Source organism: Camelus dromedarius, chromosome 11 (assembly GCF_036321535.1).
Source record: "Camelus dromedarius isolate mCamDro1 chromosome 11, mCamDro1.pat, whole genome shotgun sequence".
NCBI lineage: Eukaryota > Metazoa > Chordata > Mammalia > Artiodactyla > Camelidae > Camelus > Camelus dromedarius.
Window position 1 is genome coordinate 66647717 of NC_087446.1, and position 6078 is coordinate 66653794.

Sequence of the window (6078 nt, forward strand, 5' to 3'; positions counted from 1 at the left end):
TATTTGTAAAGTCGTTTTACTTTGCTGCAGGTGTCCTCGCTCCCCGTTTCGCTGTGAATGTCCTCCCTAACACACTCAGATGTCTTCCTGGATCTCTCCCTGAGTTCCTTGCTCCTGTTCCTCAGATCCTAAGATAAAGGACAACTGAAGACACATGACCAGAAAAGGCACTGTGGACTTGAACAAAGTCCTCTGTGACCCCCTATGTGAGTACTGCCCACCCCTTAATTTTGTTCTCAAGGTTCTGCCTAGGGTGACGCCCAGACAGCAGAGAGTCCTGGGTCATTAAAGGCTGTGTGTCTTGGGCGCGGGGACAGGTGCAGGAGCTGGTTCTGGAACCGGGCCCATCCCCACCCCTGCTTCTCTCTCTCCGGAGGCCTCGCTGCCAAGCCCCCAGGCTCCATGATCTTCTGTCCTTCTCTTCTACTCTACTCCAAGCCCCTTTCCTCTTCCTTTATTCCCTAATTTTCCCCAGCTGGAGTGATTTTTCAATCACAGAATCTGAAAAAATTTCCTGCACCTGAAAAAGAGGTCTCCAGAGGTCAATGCCCATATGCTGGTTCCTGAAGATAGCCCCTGGTTAGGGGGACTCTCACCAAGGGTCACGGGGCAGCAGGCATGTTGCAGGGTCGACCACCCCCAACAAGAATTTGCTGTGACCCCAAGGCACGCACAGCATCCCTGTTCACAAAAATGTATTTGGACCACTTATCCGTTATTAAGAAGCAAAAATAAAAAAAAATTGCCAATGTTTCTTAATAAATTTATTTATGAGGTGGAAAAAGAAATTGTAATAGAAAAGAACAAATTTGACTCCATATTAGATGTGTTCCTTTGGCTTTAAACCTCTGCCCTGTTTTCTAGGTTCAGACTTGTTAGCTCTGGAGCTTTTGTAAAAGAAAGTTGCCTTTAGCCTGAAATATCCAGGAGAGACTATTCTCCGGGCTCTGATCTTTAAGGATGTTAGCTCTTCTGCACTTATATATAGATGGCAAGTAGTAAAACAGAATAAACTTTGTTTATTTTTGGAGGTTTTACAGAGGCACCATGATTTGACCCACATGGACAGCTGCAAGAACAAAGGATTCCAAGGAAATCAATTCGTACAGCAAGAAGTTTGCAACAACCAACAACACCCCCGCCCCTTTTTAGTAAAAAAGGAGACTGAATTCTGACTTGGGGAAGAGGGTTCTCCAGGATATCAGTATGCCATCTTCTGGGTCTGCCAGCTTTTCAAATAAAGTCACTATTCCTTGCTCTAACACCTCATCTCCCGATTTACTGGCCTGTCATTCAGGAAGCAGAACTAGTTTTGACGTGGTAACTAAATGACTTCATTGGAGGTAGTATGTCTCCACTGTTTCCTCATTTCCAATATGTCACAACCTATCAATTTTATATGCTGTTTAACAACACAACCAAAAAACCTTTGTTAGGGAATTGATTCTACGGAAAGAAAGTTATTTCTACTCCTTCAAACCTTTTTTTTTCTTTTCTATTTTATTTTGTTTTGCTTATTGAAAAGAAAATAAAAGTGAAATCATTTTATTTCACGTATTTTTGTTACAACTACATATTTTAAATTCTACAGAAAGATTTAAATTGCATTATAAATTTGTTCATATATTAATATAAAGATATATACACAATCAATGCGGATTAGGAAAGGAATGGATATTTACTAAAAATCCACTGCACATCCAGTCTTTTACAAGCATATCCTGGAATATAATAAGCTCTAGAATCCAGGGGTCCCCCACCCCCTTTCTCCCTGCCGAGTGCCTTAGTAATCAACAACCAAGGCACCATCATAGAGCCACGCGATATATATTTTAGGTATAAATGAGGAAATTAACTCATTCAACTCTAAATCAAAAACCTTAAAATAAATACTGAACTTATTTACAAACAAAGAAAATTGAACACAATTAAGTACAGTTTCTTCCCCAAGGTCACTAAGCTAATAACTGGTAAAGGCAAGATTTGAGCTCATCTGCCTGATTCTAAACACTAAGGTGGAAAACACATTTGATTGTGGAGGGTCCAGCAGCAAAGCCTATCACCCTATCTTTATTCAGATCTAGCCTTAGACAGCCTGAGACAGCACCCCATTCCTATGGAACTCGAGGATAACACAAAGGATTTTATATCCAGTAGTTTCTTAGGTCTCATTTATATAAAGTGTCAGCAGGTCAGCAGAAAAAACTCTGGGAAATATGAGTGGGTCCAGAGCTTTTTGCTGATTAGTAACTTTATTTATCAGAACAGCGTGACCTTCCCATGAGAGGCCACATGGACCTTAACTAAAGGCAGGTGAGCAATGAAAACTAGCAAGACCCTGGAACTCAAGCAAGAAGGATCACTGCCATCCCCCACCAAGTTGCCTCTTCACCCTCGTGGGCACGATGGCAGAAGATCCAGGTTCTTGTCCAAGTTACACTATCATGGATTCTCACCCATAAACAGATACGACTCTATGCTGTCTTAAGTCCTTCCCAACTCAAATATGATGACACCAATATCTGAGCAGAATGTCTATGTCTCCACTTCCTCTCTTCTGTTAGGAGAATAATTCTATGGCCACAAAGCAGAAATCCAACTAAAAACACCATGCATGAAGCCAGGTGAAAGTCTGCGTAAGACACTTTGCTCTCACGGACAGTGAATGAAAACTCAGAATAAGTGGTTCTTCTTCCTCTGTAAGTGGGAGGTAGCCTGATTGTGTGTGTGTGTGTGTGTGTGTGTGTGTGTGTGCGCGCGCGCGTGTGTGCGCAAATCAAATACAATGAATTCTGGGATGTGTACAGATTTTTTTTATCTTACTGTCATTTCATGAGGATGAGACAACCTTTAAAGTAATTTGAATCTAGTGTTCTGAGACATTCTCAGGTTCTTTTGGTGGAGGAGGGGAAAGGGGAAATGAAAGGAGGAAAGAAGTAAATGAAGCAAAGGAGTAAGAATACTGCTAGCGAAAGGCAAGACATTAATTTTGTTCCTACTTGCATCACACACAAATTAGGGACTGGCTTTCCCCAGGTGTCTTGTCGAACACTGAGTTGCAGAAGAGGCAACAGCCCATTTCTCACTGAACTTGTGACAGTACGTGGCATCTTATAGACACAAATCATTTACCCTGATCAAACACTCTAGCAGCAGGCCGTAATTCTCCTATTTTGAGACACAAGAAAACAGGAGTTCAAAGCGGATATATAACTTGACAAAAGTCAGAGGACCATTAAACAAGAGAGGATGAATTCAAACTCAGATCTGAATGCAGAGTCTGCTCTTCTCACTCCCAGGACTGGAAAATCCTTAACACACAGGCTCCCCAGCTCCCCTGCAGTGTTCCTGGCGCCAAGCATTTCCCATGTTAATGGTCGCCAGTTCTCACAGTCACAGCGCTCTGTGCAGCCAATGGTCTCCATCGGACCTTGATCATCTACCTGTCACGCCCAACAGGCTTCTCCACAAAGGCAGGAATGCTGGCTTTCAAGTGCATAAAAAGCCATCCCTGGTCTAACCTGGGCTCTTCGGAGGCCTCTCCAGCCTAAAGGCAGCCATGAAAATGCTCACAGTTTGTACATGAGCCACACTACCTCTCTCCATCAGTCTCCCCAAATATACTACTTAGCTACGACCACTTTGATAATCTTGGAAACAAATTTTGAAAAACAGAAAAGAAAGGATTCTGGAACAAGTATTTAATACTTACAATTTTAAATGACAAGTTACAAAGTGAGTATTGACAATCCGAATCTGCCTTCCTAGGTGTCAGTTTGAAGAGTTAAAAAATATAATTGCAAAAAATTCTCACTTACAAAATTAAGTAAAACATAAACAATAATCTGGGCTAAACTCAAAAATAATGCCCATGTTGTACATGGAGAAAAATACAGGACTATACTGAGGGGTAAAGTAAGAGATGTGAATGTAGAGACATCAACATATTGCATGGAGGAAAGCAGCTTTGTAAAATGAATGCTCTGTTAAAGATAATTCAAAACTTACTAAAAAATCCTATGAAAACCCTTATCTGTTTTTATTCTTTAACTTGAACAAAGTATTTTAGAATTCTTCAGGAATAATAAAGTCATAATACTAGCCAAGAAAAATTGGGATGGAAGAAAAGAATCAAAAAAAAAAAATCACACTGTCAGATATTAAATAAATTTTTACAATATGTAAGTTATGGTGCTGGAGTAATAAAGTAAGATTGACAGAAATAAACCATGAGCTCAAAAAGAGACTTTAGTGTACATAAGTATTTTGTGCATGTGGGATTTCAAATCAAAGAGCAAAGTATGAATTCAATAATTGTCCTGGGAAAATCAGAGAATCACCTGGAAAGAACAAATTCTATTCCTGTCATAATGACCACAAGAAAAATTACAGATAGTGATGTAAATATTAAAAAGTACTAATAACAGCAAATACAACTCTTTGCTCATATTAATTCAACTTCTCCTCACTATAACAAGTACTATTATCATCTCCATCTTAGAGATTAAAAAACCTACAGAAGAGATTTGTACCATTATAAGAAAGTATTTCTAAAATAATACCAAAAATAAAACCCAAAAAGAAGACATTTACTATCTTAAGTATATTTTGGGCCACAACAAAAGTAAACCTACTGAATAAAATGAAAGGCAAGAAATGACAAGTAAAAACTGCGTGATACATATTGATGAAGTCAAGGGGTTAATGTTCATAACATACAAAGAGCTGTCACAAAGCAACAAGAAGCTCCCTCACTTAACTGTGTGCGAAGGACAAAAGGGATCATTCACGTTTTAAAAGTCAGATGGCTAATAAGTGAAAAACGCTGAATACCTCATTGGTCATCAAATGCAAACTAAAACAATGAAAAAGCACTTTTGCTCATCATATTGGCAAATATTTTTAAAAGTTGTTCTAGCTAGTGTCCATCTGTGAGAGAACAAACTGTGAGCAACGTGTTTGGAGGACGACATGTCAATGGATATGTAAACTCTGAAAAACGTGTGTACACACAGACTCAACTCCCCTTCTAGGAATCGTTTCGTTTAGAAAAAAAATCAGTTCAAAAAGATGTACTCATCAGGATATTTTCACAGCACTGTTTACAATGGTGGGATGAAAAGCTGAAGTGAAATCAAATCCTGCTATAGAGAAATGGTTACATAAGTAATTCTACATCTTTTCATTCCCCACTGGAGATGGAATTTCTAGAGTCACTTGAAAAGAGCCTGTGATGAATGTAAATGTCACATCCAGGGACTAAATTTCCAGAAGCCTTAACTAAAGGAATACTCATACGAGATCACAGGAATATTTACAGAAGAAGGATGCCAGTCAAACATCTTTTCTGACAGTGGAAAATGGAGAAAACTTAAGTGTCCACCATCAATACAATGAAGCGGTAAATCACGGCGAGCTGTGGGCTCTGATGGGGCCGGCGTTTCGGCATGGTTCAGGGCCTTGTCCACAGCACTCTCCCACCAAAGGTGTCCTTGCACAAGAGAACACACCTGCACATCAGGGGACCCCTCCACTCTATCTGAAAGGACCGGGTGAGTATGGAGTGGGAGGAAGTCTATGTTATACCCCTGAGTGAATAAAGCGAGCTGCATAAAACATGTATTATGGCCTTATTTTTCAATAAAGCTTATAAACACACACATATACATAGATTTCTCAGATTCGTGTATGTATCTATGTATGTATGTGTATATACATAGGCATAAATGTCATGAAATATATACACCACATTGTCAACAGTTTTGCCATCAGGAAAAAAGGGGAAGGGATATAGGGGCCTTTCAGTACCACCACAGTTCTCTTTTCAGTATTTCAGTTAAATATACTTGGAATTTAAAAGTTTATTTAAGTCCGAAGTAAAATGGACAATGCCTCCACAAGACAGAATGCTATACTGGTCATTAAAAATCATGCCAGGGAAATTAGAATATTGTAGAAAAACATATAAAAAGCCAAATGGAAAATGGAGGTCTCCACACAGTAAACAGGCACAGAGTGCTCACTGGTTTTTATGAGAGAGTTGATACACACTGATGAAAAGAACAGAAAATAGATGTT